At 48.9% G+C, this 15,360-nt stretch overlaps 1 protein-coding gene across 5 annotated transcripts in view; it reads left to right on the forward strand.

The window, feature by feature from the left end:
• Positions 1 to 1,967: 1,967 nt before the first annotated feature.
• SYN3 (synapsin III) overlaps positions 1,968 to 15,360 on the forward strand; it is a 440,909-nt gene continuing 427,516 nt past the window's right edge. For 3 of the 5 annotated variants that reach the window (XM_076007058.1, XM_012772789.3, XM_020287867.2), the window contains exon 1: positions 1,968 to 2,029. The gene's annotated coding sequence lies outside the window, so the exon portion shown is untranslated. Of the gene's footprint in view, positions 2,030 to 7,201; positions 8,084 to 15,360 lie in introns of those variants that run through there. The other 2 variants (XM_076007056.1, XM_076007057.1) reach the window with 2 other exon arrangements.

The following is a 15,360-nucleotide window of genomic DNA, read 5'->3' on the forward strand; positions in this document are numbered from 1 at the left end:
ACATCTGGCAACTCTACGTCCATATTTCCATATGGCAAAAATCAGTTTGAGCTGAGCAATGACAGGTCCCCTTAGGCAGGTGTGCTCACCTTAGTTTGCCACAAGTCTCACCCTTTCTTTCTTTCTTTCTTTCTTTCTTTCTTTCTTTCTTTCTTTCTTTCTTTCTCTCTCTCTCTCTCTCTTTTTCTTTTTGTAGAGGCAAGGTCTCACTCTGTCACCCAGTTTGGAATGTAATGGTGCAATCATAGCTCATTGCAACCTCAAACTCCTGGGCTCAAGCAACCTACCTCCTCAGCCTTTCTTGTAGCTAGGACTACAGGTGCATGCCACCATGCCTAGCTAATAATTTTTCTGTAGAGAGTCTCACTATGTTGCCCAAGCTGGTCTTGAACTCCTGGCCTCAAGCAGTCCACTTGCCTTGGCCTCCCAAAGTGCTAGGGTTACAGGAGTGAGCCATCGTTCCTCCTTCTATCACACCTGCCAACCTCACTTGGTATACCATTGCCCGGCCCCATCAGCATTAGAGTTTATGATCCCTGCATTGGTCTTGTGCCCTTTTAGTTACTGAGGTCACAGTCACTCCCTCCTGGTTACTGAGGTCATTTACCAAGGGTCACACAGTAAGTGGAAGATGCTGGATAAGAACCTTCTCCATCGTGGTAACAGCACCATTTTCCCACGGTGGCTCAAGCTCAACACCTAGAAGACATTCATCCTTGATCAAACAGAAATTTATTTGGCTCGTGGTTCTGGAAGCCAGGAAGTCCAAGATTGAGGGGCCGTATGGGGCCAGGGCTTCATGGCTTCATCATCCCGTGACAGAAGATAGGAGAACAGAGCAACTCCCCCCCCCAGATAACAGCATTAATCCATTCAGGAGGGCAGAGCTCTCCTGACCTTATCACCTCTTAAAGGCCCCACCCCTCAATTCCCTTGCACTGAGGATTCAGTTTCCAACACAAGAACTTTGGGGACATAATCCAACCGTAGCATCCACTTAATCCAATCCAGTCCATCATCAAGGCTTTCCATGTTGCTCTCAATACACGCTTCAGTGGATCCACACTGTCCACACTTCCCCATCCTGCAGTCACCACCCTGGTCTAAGTCACCATCATTTCTTGCCTGGGCTTCTGCAATAGCCTGCGGCTATCAACTGAATTGTGTCTGCCCCAAATTCATATGTTGAAGCCCTAACTCCTCCCGGTGGCCTACAAGGTTCGGGTCCACCTGTCTGGCAGGAGCGCGCTCTGCGCTGGCTCACCGCACTTGGCCGCTGCAGGCTCCAGTTGCAGCCTGGGCCCCACCGTGCATTTGCTGAGCCCTCTGTCAGCAGTGCTCTTGCTCCAACCCTGGAATCGCTTTTACCCTTCGAGCCTTAGTTCAAACATCACAAGCAGCCTGGAGATCATCCCGTGTAGAGCAGTCGGGGACCCGTTTCTTATTTTTAACCACCTTCCTGCTCTCCTCCAGCACCGCCCCCCGCCCCCACCCCATGCAAACTCCATGAGGCCGTTCCGGGTTGCACCCTGGCCGGGGGCGCCAGGCAGGCACGCAGCAGCCTGGGACATTTGCTGCCGGGGGAGGGAGGCGGGGGGGGGGGGATGCTGCCTGGTCTCTCGCAGGCGCCTCCTGAGATGAAGGAAGGTAAGGCGACTTTTTCAATGCTAGATTCCAACGACGCTGCACTCTTTGCACTCCCCGAGGGGCTTCTACACACTCCTGGGATCGAGAATCATTACCTCACTCGGCCGCCTGGGCCAGGTGAGAGCGTGGAGTGCAGAAGCAACGTTCCCTGCCTGCAGAGGTGAACCCAGCGGGGCGGAGGGGAGAGGCGGGGGCGGGGCCGGCGGGGCGGGGCCTGGCTGCCCCGGCCAATGGGGCGCGGCGGCGCGGGGAGGCCGGCGGCCGGGCGGAGGCGCTCGCGCGCGGCGAGGGGCAGAGGCTGAGCTCCCGGGACCCGAGCGCTTCGACCGGCGGGCGCGGCTGCGAGGCACCACCCGGCGCTGCATTCCCCGCGGCTCGCACGGTAAGCCGCGCCGCAGCCAAGTGGACTTTGCGGGGTTTCCGGCGGCAGGAGCCCCCGCCCCGAACGGGGACTGCTGGTGCGTCCTCGGGCCGGGCTGCGTCCCCGGAGCTCCGGCTCGGTGCCCGCGGGATGCGAGCGCGCCGGGGCCCGGGAGGGAGGAGAGGAGCCGCGCGCCGCGCTCCCTCCCCAGGCTGCTGCTGCCCGGCCCGGGGCTGGACCCTCGGACCCACGGGTCGGCGTGCAAGGCTGCCTGCGGAGCCCCGGAGCCGGGGGCGCGAGAACGTGGCTCCTAAGACGGTCTCCACCCAGCGCCGGGCCCGGGGAAGAGCTTGGGGGTGCCGGGAGCCGCAGGGACCGGACCTCCGCTGTGCGCCTGCTTTAGGTCTTCATGACCCCTCATGACTTGTTGTCTTGGGGTTAGGGGTCAGGTTGTCATAGCGTTTCCTATTCACATTCATCCTGAGGGGCAGGAAGCAATCTCAGAGTGGTTCCCTGGCCAAGCTAGGAGCAGAGACTATAGCGTGGTTACAGCGCCTCGTGTATTTGTTCTGCACTTACTTGGCTCCTACTCCAGACACTAAGCCCTGGCTGGCGGCACGAAGAAGGGCTTTGCGGGAGCCCACGGGGCTGAGAGGGACCGTAGGAGGAACAATTGCAGTGCAGGGCAGTGCGGAGGACACGAGGTGGCGAGCAGCTCGGCGAAGGAGCCAGGAAGGCTTGCTTCAGCGAGGAGGTGACCACTGAGTGGGGACTTGGAGGAGTAGGAGGGTTGGCCAGGCTGAAACTGTGCGTGTTGAGAGGGGGAGGGAGTCAGGGAGGGGACGGTTGTTGATGGGATAGCAAGAATGCCAGGTAGAGTTTTCTTGCGTGGAGGTAAAAGAACTGAAAACAGTCCAGTGTCCTGACCCAGACATGAGATAATTTTACATCAGATAATGGAGTAAGACCAGGTCCTGTTGTGGGTAGGAGGTGAGCTGTCCATGTGATGTGACGGGGAGCTAAAACACGCTCAGACCTTAAAATGCAGCCTCAGAATATTTGCAGTTTTGTCCTGGGATGAAGGAGGGCAGTGGAAGAACTCTGATCAGGGATCGGGTCACTCTGGCGGCTGTGGGGACGGTTGGATGGAAGCCCGACTGTCAGAAAGCTGGTGAGTTGTAGTTACTTTTTGGGACTTGGGTGCGAACACTCTGGCCCCTTAAGGCAGCCCCCTCTGCCCAAGAGCCCTGCTCCCTGGCTTCTGGGCGTGGATTCAGGCGGCGAGATGCTGCCCGTGTGCCGCTTGCTTCTGCAACCTACATGTCATTTGTATATTTTTTCTGCAGCCTATGACCACCACGATCTTATCCTCAGAGATGGCCTGGGAGGATTGTGAAGGGAGGCTCTGCTCTTCTTTTCTCATCTTTGAACCCGCTGGGTGGGCTTCCTTTTTCCCTGGGCTCCCTTTTCTGTCTCGCAGAAGTTCAGTCCCAGCTATTGGAGGCAGGGCTGTGTGTAGACTGGCGTAGTAGAAAGAACAAGGGCTTGCTGGGAAGTGAAACCGGAAGTCACTTTAGCTGTGGGCCTTGGGGACATTCTCAATCTTTCTGAACCTCTGTTTTCTGATTTCAAAGGGAATCATCATACTCACCTGTCACAGGTCAAGTTCCCTGGAAAAAGACCCTGGAGGTTCTGAGATTGTGTGCAGGAAGATTCTTGGGGAGTGGTCTCACTTCCCAAGGGGGTGCACAGTGAGGGAAGCTGGACCGGGCAGAGGGAGATGTTGATCTGTGATGTAGAATAAGAGAGGAGTCAATCCATCCCCCGAGGCCAGGGGCAGGCCTTTGAAGCCCCATTTTGACCAGCCAGTGGGTGCAGGCTGGCCCTAGTGAGGGGTATAACTTCGGGCATTCCTTCAGTGGGACAGTTCCCAAATAGGCACTCAGCTGTAAGCTGTTTGCAGCCCACATCCCCAGCAGCTGGGCATAGGGAAGTGGTGAGTGGTCTGGTTCTGGGGGAGTTGAGAGTTGTCTCACAGCATCCACTCTTTTGCCTCACTGTGTGGCTTGGGAAGCAAACGAGATGGTGCTTTGTGCTGTGCCCAGTGCCTAGCACGACACCGAAAAAGTGTTATTTCTCTCATTTTAAAATTTCTTGACTGCACCTGAAAATAAATTGTGGAGTTTGAGTTGACTCAGCTTTTATGAGGAGCTTTTAATAATAACAGCTGCAATGACTACTGCTTCCCATAATTGAGGCCTATTAGGCATGTTCATTCTCTCCTAGCTGTCCAGTAATACTCTAATTTAGGTACTTTTCTTCTCATTTTACAGCCAACCCAGTGTTTTCCAAAATCCAATAGAGTTGATGTCTTTTTGCCATAAAGCAATAATAACAATCACTTGCAACTCTGATTTGTTACACTTTCCAAAGTGATTGCATTGATGGATTGATTGGTTAATCACTCATTCATTCATCCACTTAAGAATTCAATCAATGTGTATTGAGTGCCTCTGGGAGAGTAGGCGCTGTCCTAGGTGCTGGGGACACAGCTCAGTCCGTTGGGGGAGACAAAGACAAACATTAAATACTTGGATTCGTCAAAAGCAAACATTGAAGGATGGAACATGGCACTGCATAGCCAGGATGTGACAGAGAACAGCAGGCCCTTTGCCCAGTTGATTCCTTATCCTTCAGTTTCGATATAACTTCCCTGGAAAGGCCTTTCAGACCATTTTGTGTAAAGTAGGGGCCCTCCCATGTTTTCTCCCTTCAGAGCACTTGTTTATCTATTTTAGTCACTTCCCTGTTGTTGGTCCTCTCTGCTAGACCACAGACTCCAGGGGAGTCTTTATTTCAAGAGCCCAGTGCAGTATTTAGCACATATTTCTTGACTGACTGAAATGAATGAAGGGTGGATGTGCTTAACAGGATAATCAGGGAAGGTCCCTCGGGAGGGTAATAGTTACACTGAGACCCGGGGGATGGGAAAGATTCAGTAATGCCAAGATCAAGGGCAGAGAGAGCAGCTTGTTCAGGGATCATGAGGTGGGGAAATGGAGCCCATCATGATGGGAGCAGAATGGGCAAGTTGCAGAGTGGCTTGAGATGAGTTAGAAATACATGGGGCCGTGGAGGCCATGCTGAGCTTGGATTTCATCCAATGTGCAATGAATCAATCAAGAATTTTAAGCCTAGTAATGACCTGATATAATAGTATATATTTGTTTGTTATCTATCGTGCTCCAGGGAGGCAAGCTCCCTGAAGAAAGGTGCTCAGTAAACATTGCTTAAATGAATGCATGATCTGGTTTATGATTTCAAAGGATCCCACCAGCTACCAGGTGAAAATGAATTAGAAGAAAGAATGGGGGTCTTGTCACCAAGTAGAAGTTGGGTGAGTGAGATACTGGTGTCTGGACTAGAGGATAGCAATGGTGTTGGAGATATGTAGGATTTGAGCTGTATTAGGATGCAAAATGGACAAGACTTGCTGATATATTAGATGTGGGGAGTATAGGATAGGTGGGATCAAGGACGATGGCCAGGCTTATGGTTTAAGATTGGTTGGATACCACATGTCTATCAGCAGGTGAGTGGATAAACAAAATGTGATATATACATACAATGGAATACTAATCAGCCATAAAAAGGAATGAAGTACTAATGCATGCTGCAATGTGTACAAACCTTAAAAACATTATGTGGAAATATGTGAAAAAGCCAGACACAAAAGGTCATATATTATGTGATTCCCTTTATATGAAATATCCAGAATATGTAAATCTGTAGAGCCCTGGGCTGAGGGGTAAGGGAGAATGGGGCCTGACTGCTTAATGGCTGAGTGGTTTCCTTTTGGGGAATGAAATTTTTTTTTCAGACAGAGTCTTGCTCTGTTGCCCAGGCTAAAGTGCCATGGCATCAGCTTAGCTCACAGCAACCTCAAACTCCTGGGCTCAAGCAATCCTTCTGCCTCAGCCCCCTGACTAGCTGGGACTATAGGTGCGCAACACCATGCCCAGCTAATTTTTTCTATTTTTCATAGAGATGGGGTCTCACTCTTGCTCAGGCTGATCTCAAAATCCTGACCTCAAGGAATCCTCCTGCCTCAGACTCCCAGAGTCCTAGGTGTGAGCCACTGGGCCCAGCCAGGAATGAAAATGTTTTGAAAGTAGATAGAGGCGGTAGTTTTGTTGTGCATGTACTAAATGCCACTGCACCTTAAAATGGTTACCTTTGTGTTATGTAAATTTCACCTAAATTTTAAAAAAGTAGGGTGATGAGAGCACCATTGAAATAGTGGAGGAGGCTGGGCAAGGGGCAGGTTGTGCTTAGGGCATAAAATTCAAATACTCTCTTGGAGATGCTCTTGGAGACATTCACAGACAGAGAGGCACTGGCTGAGTCTGCAGTCCAGGAGGAAAGTCTGGGCTGAGATATAAATATGGCAGTTGTCACACATAGATGTCAGCCAGAAAATGGATAGTGGAGAAAATCAGAGCCTGGATCATTCTCCAGTTGGAGCTTCATAACTGCTCATAGGAGGGTGCTATTGTCCTCATGTTCACATGAGGACTCCAGGAGCTCCCCCAAAATGAACTTGCCCAAGATCAGGCGGTTTGTTCATGTGGGTCTCCAGGCTTCCAGTCCTTTGTCCTTCCCATCTCGCATGATGCCATTAGAACTTCTGCAGACACCTTCCCTCCCTCCCTTCTTTCAGTCATGATTGAGTATTCATGGGCGGCATTGACTGTCTGGGCATATGTTAGTGGAGAAGGTAGGCGTGGCTCTAATCTCATGGAGGTTCCCCAGTAAACAAGCAGCTGCAGCCCACAGATACAGGGGACCGTAAGACCACAGAGCAGGGGCATCTATCCCAGGTTTGGGGGTGGAGGGAGGCTTCCTAGTGAAAGTGGGGGTTAAGCCAAGACTTGCAGCAGAAGCAAAAGGAATGAGCCTGAGAAAGAGAAAGATCCACCATTGTCTTCATCTCCCAGTTCCTCACAGGTTGCTGGCATTTTCCACCTCATCAAAAGAATCTATAATGTCTGTAACCCTGGAAGCAATAAGTAAACAGATGGCTTGGTTTGACTTCAAGTGGGAGCTTCAAAGGGGTGGCAAGGTAGGGTCCAAACAGCCTGGTTTTCAAAGCAAGGTTCCATCTCTTGAGCACGTGACTTAGCCTCTCTGAACTTTACTTTTTTATACTTATGAAATGGGTCAATAATGTCCACTGCTCACTGTAGGAAATCAGTGAGATGATACAGCAAAGTGCTGGGCACATTATAAGGGCTCAGAAAAATGTTATCTTGTTTGGAGAAGAAGAATTTCTGAGTAAACCTCTGGGCCCACACTCTGTACACTATTTAAAATGCGGATATCCATGCTGCCTCTCAAGATTCAGATGTAGATGGTTTGAGATGGAGCATGGCAATCTGCGTGTTTAGAAGGCAGCCCAGATGATTCTGATAAAAGCAAGTCCAGGAACCATTGGTTTAGACCTAATACTCTTTGCTCAGATGAGCATGAAAGGGTTAAGCACCTAGAAGCAGAATTTTGCCTTCTAGGAATTATTAGCCAATGACGGTGCTGACTGATGATGTAATGTCTTTGGCTGGCACTCCATTGGTTAAGTGTATTGTTTCTCTTGCTTCAGCTGTACCAGAGCTGGAAGACAAGGGTTAATAATTTGTGGCAGCAGACAGAGCTCACTCTCTCCCTTTTTTTTTTTCCGTTCCCCTTATGCTAGGTGTGAGTATATAGCAGAGCCCAGCAGACTGTTGCCCTTCTTCCAATAAACAGCCTCGCTCTCCTCCTTACCTCCTCCCAAGCAGAGCACATGTCTCCGTAGTACTACGGAGGAGGAGGAAGAGGAGGCGGAGGTGGAAGAGGAGGAGGAGGAGGAGGATTCTTTAGAGAAGAGAGAGCCCTCTCAAAGTTCCATGCTGCAGTCTCTCGCTGCAGTCTCTCCTTGCCATCGGGACGGGCACAGCCCCAGGTCCCTCTGAATGAATTGATAAACTGCCACCTGCTTCTGAGCATTGTTGAACCTGGCAGAATCCTCAGAACCAGGAGGTGAGCCCAAGGTTTTGAGAGAGGGAGTGGGCCTGACGGGGAAGAGGCTTGGGGCAGGGGGGGAACAGCCCTAGACGAAAGGTCAGGCACAAGCTCCATCCAGCGGTTGCCACTGGCTTGCCGGGTGAGCTTGGGCAGGGCCATCTCCCTCTCTGGGTCTGTTTGGTAAAATGCATGATGTGAGGCTTGGATTAGGGCCCTCTTAATCCAGATCCTGGCAGATGCCAGCAGAGCGTACTCACCAGGAGCTATAAAGAAGCACGCTGGTAGCCTGGCTTTCTGTCCAATCCCTGAAGATACGTGCTTTCCTTTGGGAATCTGGGCCAGAGGGGAGCTGTTCAGGTTAGTGCCATATCTCTGTAGCCAGCTGTAACCTGGGTCCCTCCTTATATTGTCTGAACTCCCTCTTCGCTGCTTCAGCTCGGCCGGGTGGCCCTGGGTAGACTCTGGGCTGAGGTTTCTACAGAAACTCCTAAGTGGCAGGGATTTTGATCGTGTCGTTTTAGGTCCCTGACCCTTGAGTGATCAGTGTGGCTTAATGAATTTGAGTACTTTCCTAGGTGCCCCAGGCTGGGGCTCTTAAGGGTGAGGAGAGGAATTCTTGTATTGTGGGTAGTGTGATTGGGACAGGTTTTATGTGTGTGTGTTTAATGGGGCATAGATTATTGCCCCAGCCTAAAACTTCTCACCTTGTCCAGAAAGGGTCCACATAGTGTGCCTCAAGACATAGATTGAAAAGGACAGGCATGGGGATGGGAGGGGTAACCCAGGGAGCTGAAGAAACTCTGACCTTCATTCCATAGATAATTCAAGAAATCCCCACCTTTCATAGACTTACTATGATGCTGCCTCTTTTTTGCAACACTCCAAAAAATACATAAATAAAAAGTTCCCCTTTTTATTTTTCAGGATATAAGTGGGCGGGAGGGGGTTCCAATTCCAGAGAGTAGAGCCTGCATAGGCTTCTCTTTGTGTCTTGTGTGATCTTTGGTGTCTACACCCTGGTTCTAGGCCAGGCTGTACTGATGCAGGTTGTTGGGTGAGTCCCTGAGCCTTTCTGAGCCTCAGTTCAGTTCCCACAGTTGTAAGTCACAGAGACAGGAGGGAGCTGGACTTGATGATTTTTAGAGCCCTTCTAGCTCTGGCCATCTGTGCTTTGGGTTGAGATAAACCTTTGGAATCTGAGTCTGTTGATCGAGTTCAGTGGATAAAGAATGCTTGAATAGTGGGGTACACAGCACATGTCCGCTGGGTGCCGTACACAGGATTTAACCCATTCCATCCTCCCAATGCCCTGGAAGTGGGTGGAATTAAGTGCATTCTACAGATGTGAAAGTCGAGGCTAATGGGGGTTGAGTGACTTGCCCAAGATCGTGTGCTTGGCGGATGTCAAGGCTGGTATTTCAACCTGTGCCGGGTAGAGATACTGGGGTGGCAGTACATGGCAGGATAATCCCGGGCTGGAGCTGGAATCTTTGTCTGCCTTTGTTTCCTTGTGTGCCCTTCTTTGTACTGGAACTTATGCACTGATTTGGAGCTAGGCTGGCTCAGCCGGGTTATTGTGGATCATCCACTTGCGGTCTGGGACCACAGACAATTAGAGGGCCCCGGGTCTGAAAAGGACCCTGCAGTCCTTGAGATCAGGCCCCTCAATTTATAGCTGAGAAAACGGAGGAGCTCCAGAGAAGTTAGATGATTTCTTTCATGTCACTTGGTGAGCTGACAGATGGCAGGAAATGGAGACCAAGTATAAATAAGGTTTTTTGGGTTTTTTTTTAAACCTTCATTTGAGACCTTTGGGGTAAGCTGAATTTAGTTATTCTCACGTCCAGGCCCTTTTTCAGGGCCAAAAGACTGGAGTAGACTCACAGAGCACCTCGTCTGCTCGGCATTGTGACAGGAGACTGAGACTTGCAGGGCTGTGAGCAAGTGAGACCTGGTCACTTTCTTGAGGACACCCAAGATGCAGGCTGTGTCCCATGGGGTGGGGGTGGGTCTGGCTCACAGATCAGCATTCGTCCCAGTGGATGGACTGGGACTCTGACCCTGCCCCTCTGCCTGTGGCTGGCCCCTGCTCTCTGCCTCTGTAAGAGCCCCTGCCACCTGACATGTGGTTTCTGTTCTTTGTCTTCCCAACTAAGCTGCATGTTTCCAGGGCACAGCTCCCAAAATGTTGAACTTAATTAAATTGGTGAAGCTGCCTAATGGGGAGGTGGGTGTCATTGTCTTGGATGAGCAGAGATACACACCTAGAAACAAAAACCATCAAGTAGTTATTAAAAAAATAGCAGAGTGCAGCTATTTGACCATTTTCATAATCATTGTAACATTAAGAAAGTATCATCCTAATAACAGGCTTCAAATATTCAAATGATTATCATAGGAAAGGCGGGTTGTAATTATTCTGCAGGGCAGGAGGGCAGAGCTAGCCACAGTGGATGGAAGGTAGAGAGGAGGAGAGAGCAGATGAGGAAGAGTGTGCTGATGGGGGAGCTGTCCGGGGGGCAGCCTCCGCCTTCCATCGTCCCTGGCAAGGAGTGAAGCTTCGCAGTCTCTGACTTCCTTTCTAGATCTAAGATTTCTTGATGTCTATCAAGCAGCAGCAAGTGAGAGGAAGCTGGGGGCACAGCTGAGCTACATCTTACTCATTGTTTAGGTTCCAAAGCCATAGTATAGAATGAAAATCACGTATAGCCAAAAATACTCTCAATAATCTTTTGATCATCAAAAATTGTGTTTTTTTTTTTTTTTTTTGAGACAGAGCTCTGGGTAGAGTGCCATGGTGTCATTATAGCTCACAGCAACCTCAAACTCCTGGGCTCAAGCTAGCCTCCTGCCTCAGCCTCCTGAGTAGCTGGGATTATGGGCAGTGCCATGATGCCCAACTAATTTTTCTGTTTTTATTAGAAATGGGGCTGGTCTCAAACTCCTGAGCTCAAGCGATCCTTCTGCCTCTTGTCCTCTGCAAGCGCTAGGATTACAGGTGTGAGCTACCGCACCTGGCCAAAATTGCATTAAATGATACATGGTTTCTGTGTTGCAACCCCGAACAGTAATTCCTACGCTAGCCAGTGTGCAGAACACTGGCATACACTCAAAAAAGTAGGAAAGGAAGGTCTATATGCAGTTGTCTGCATGTTCGTGCTGTTCTGTCTTTAAGATACCTGTCGTATCTCTAGCTGGTGTGGGGGAAGGAGAGGGAATGCACAGGTGTTGTTGTTTGCTTACAGGATTTATGTCACTCTGTTTGGATAAACAGTCTCTAATACTTGTATACATGTTAATGATCTTTCAAATGATAATGACAATTAAATGAGATAATATATGGGAAACCCCCCGCCTAGGCACTGTTGTTACGGAGTGGGTGTTCACTACATATTTGCTGGAAGATAATTGGCATCTTGCTTCAGCAGACATGTCCATGCTGGTCTTGGAAAAGTTTTAGAGAAGAACCTGGTCACCTGTGTCCAGGTTGGCTTTTCCTATTTGAGGTTGGCATGTTCCGCCTGGCTCCTCTGGATGGTGCTCACTCTCATGTCCCTGAATGTCGCTTCTCAAATTCAAAGTGGAAAAAGAACGAGATTAGAGGCAATGCAGACCTGAGTTCAAAGTGTCAGACATCACTTATCACTGTGTGACACTGAGGATGTTACTTAACCTCTCTGTGTTCAGTTTGTTTATGTGTGAAAATGAGACTAATAGGACTGGCCTTGAAGGGTGGGTGGGAGGATCAAATGAGAATCTTCCGAGTGCCTAGAACCTATGGAGTAGGTGTTCTGTAGATGCTAATTTATTCATTCTCCTTGAAAAGGTGTTGTAGAGAGGTGTTGTTTTTTACTTTCTTCAACCTCTCCTCAAATTTCTTTGCTCACATTAGTGGCACTTCTAGATGGCTTTCTACAAGCCCTCAGGAAACCTCACATGGCATCATTCTAAGAATGCTGTGCTTGAAAGCCTTGGTCCTCCTACTTCACCCTCATGCTAGTTTTCTAATCAAGCACCAGAAAGTTGTACTTAGAAGGAAGATGTTGAACTTGATACATTTTTAAAGCACCAATAGCTGAGTTAAATATTTGGGACTGGGACTGCTTTACTCAGGGGCCAAGTGAGCTGGTGATTTGAGGGTTGATACAAATAAATTTTTGAGCCAAAGTGTGGCTCCAAGTTCAAAGCATTGGGAATTTCATTATTGATTGTTCATGTCTTGGGTTAACTCATTCATCCATTCAACAAACACCTACAGAGTTCTAATCCTGTGATAGGCAGAATCTTGGTGGTGGGGTTTTGTTGGTGCCAGACAGAAAAATGAAACAGTATAAGGGCATAGAAAGATGCCATTATATTAATAGAAAAGTCAGTTAGAGAAGGTCTCTCAGAGGAGTTAATATTTTAACAGAGCCGTGAAGTTTGGGAGTGGGTTTTGGAAATATTGGGAAAAGAGTTCCAGGCAGAAGGAATAGCAGGTTAGCCTCACAGTCAGTAGAGAGGCATGGGAAGGACGTTAGAAAGAAGAGAGGTGCCCAAAGCCAGTTCTGGGGGGACTCATGGGCCGTGGGGAGAAGTTCAGATTCCATTCTAAGGTGGAGGTCTTGAGCAAGGAGGTTACATGGTTTGACTTGTTCTTTCAATTGATTTTATTTTTTTAAATTGTCATATGGTAAAGTTACCTTTGTTTTACTGTACAGTTCTATGACTTTTAACACCTGTATAGATTCATGCCGCTGCCACCATCACCACCACAATGAGGGCGTTTCCATCATCTCAAACACCCTCTCCTGCTGTCACCAACTCCCCACCTCTAGCACTTGGCAACTACAGCTCTGCTCTCTGCCGCTATGGTTTTGTCTTTCGAGAATGTCATATGCATGGAGTCACACACAGTAGGTGACCCTCTGAGGCTGGCTTTGTCCTTCAGCATCATGTCCTTGAGCTTCATCCTCATCATTGTGTGTGCCAGTGGCCCATTCCTCTTTATTGCTGGTTAATCTTCCCTTGCAGAGATGTGCCACAGATTGTCTATCCAATCATCGCTTGGGTAGTCTCCAGCTTTTACGGATCATGATTAAAGCTGCTATAAACATTTGTGTTCAGGTTTTTGTGTGAATGTACATTTTTGCTTCTCTAGAGTAAATACCCAGGAGTCGGATTGCTCTGACATATGCTAAGTTTCCATTTAACTTCATAAAAAACTGTCGAGCTAATTCTCCGAGTGGCTGTACCAGGTTGCACTTCCATCGGCAATGCATGCAAGTTCCCGTCGCTCCACATCCTTGTCAGCACTTGGCATTGTACTTTCACTTTTAGCCATTCTAGTAGCTGAGTGGTATCTCAGCATGGGTTTAGTTTGCGTCCCCTGATTTGCCAGCGATGTTGACTATCTTTTCACGTGTGTCTTTGCCATTCTTATATTCTCTTTGGTGACTGCTCAGGGCTATAACTCTTCTTTTTTCAATTGCTTTGCTTTTTTTACTGTTGAGTTTTTAGTATTCTTTATATCTTCTGGAGACCAGTGCTTTCTTGAATATGCAATTTGTGAGTATTTAACATGTTTTTAAAGAATCATTCTGAGTGCTGCATGTTAAGGAAGCCGCAGTGGGAAGGGTGGAAGCTGCAGCATCAGTGAGTGGGTCATTGCAGGAGCCCATGGGGGAGAGAGGATGGTAGCCTGGCCTAAGGTCATTGAGAGGTGAGAAGTGGTCAAAATCAAAAAACCTTTCGAAAGTCAAGCCACTTGAACTTGGTGATGGAGGAGATGTGGAATGTGAGGGAAAAGAGAATACAGCTGGAGGTGCCAATAATTTAAATATAATTTGGGCATGGTCTCTACCCTCAAGTAGCTTGCAGTCTGGTGAGAGATTTACTAAGCAGTTCACCTGGAATATAGCCAGGTGTGCTTACAGAGGTCACGTGGAATGTGTCAGGGGAGCACAGGTGAGGGGAAAATGAGTAGGTGTAAGGTTGGCAAGGCCAGGTGCCTGGACAGCAGCTCTCTAACTTTAATGCATATAAGAATCATCTGGAAAGTTGTTACAAATGCAGGTGGCTAGGCCCTGACCTCAAAAGTAGGAGGTCTATAGTTGGCAAGCACCACAAATCTTTCTATGTAGGTGATGTTTGACCATATCGTGGGATCCCGTTGGGGGAGCTAGGAAGACTTCACAGAAGCGATGATATTTGAGATGGATCTTCCGTGTTTAGTAGGAATTCTGACTTGGAGAAAGTTGGGGAAATGACATCCAGGTGGAGGGAAAAGCAGCAGCAAAGTCTGGGAATAAGGATAGGGAATGGGCCGGGCGTGGTGGCTCACGCCTGTAATCCTAGCATTCTGGGAGGCCGAGGCAGGAGGATGGCTCAAGGTCAGGAGTTCGAGACCTGCCTGAGCAAAAATGAGACCTCCGTTTTTACTAAAAATAGGAAGAAATTAATTGGACAACTAAAAATTTATAGAGAAAAAAACTAGCCGGGCATGGTGGCGCATGCCTGTAGTCCCAGCTATTCGGGAGGCTGAGGCAGGAGGATTGCTTGAGCCCAGGAGTTTGAGGTTGCTGTGAGCAAAGCTGATGCCACGGCACTCTGGCCTGGGCAACAGAGTGAGATTCTGTCTCAAAAAATAAAAATAAATAAAATTTAAAAAAAAAAAAGTTTGAGTTCGAGGATAGGGAATGACTAAAGGCTGGAATATGTTGGGTGATGGTGATGGTGATTGACCAAAGAGCAGGTGGTCTGTTTAAGGATGGGATTCGAGTCACTTGACTTTCTGCACTCAGTAAGCCTAAAACATGTGAAGCAATTACTCAGCACCCCAGTTACTAGCAAGGGGCCCACATGGTGAAATCTGCCAGGCAGTTCAAGAGCGAGGCATGCAGAGTGCCTCTTGTGCTCTCAAAGGCTCATGTGACAAAGCGTGTTTGAGGGAAGCCACCACTGTGGTGCCTGAGCTGGCCGGGGGTGGTGTGTGCAGAGGTTGGCAGGAGGATGCCCTGTGCCTGGTACCATTCCAGCCTTCCCTGAAGCTCACAGACTCCGCATCTCCTCTTTGCACATCATCCTGCCCACTTTCCAGAGATGCCAGGGCCGCATCTGCCTGTGACACACTCACTGAGTGCCAAGCCTAATTCAAAGCACTTTACATGGATTGACTCACTTAATTCTCATCACAAGCCTGTAGATGAGCTGGGATTGTTATCCCTGTTTTACGATGAGCAAACTGAGGCACAGAAAGATTAATGACCGGCCCCCAGGTCACAGGGCTAAGAAATAGAAGAGCTGGGATGTTG

The sequence above is a fragment of the Microcebus murinus genome, chromosome 10, assembly GCF_040939455.1.
Source record: "Microcebus murinus isolate Inina chromosome 10, M.murinus_Inina_mat1.0, whole genome shotgun sequence".
Classification (NCBI taxonomy): Eukaryota; Metazoa; Chordata; class Mammalia; order Primates; family Cheirogaleidae; genus Microcebus; species Microcebus murinus.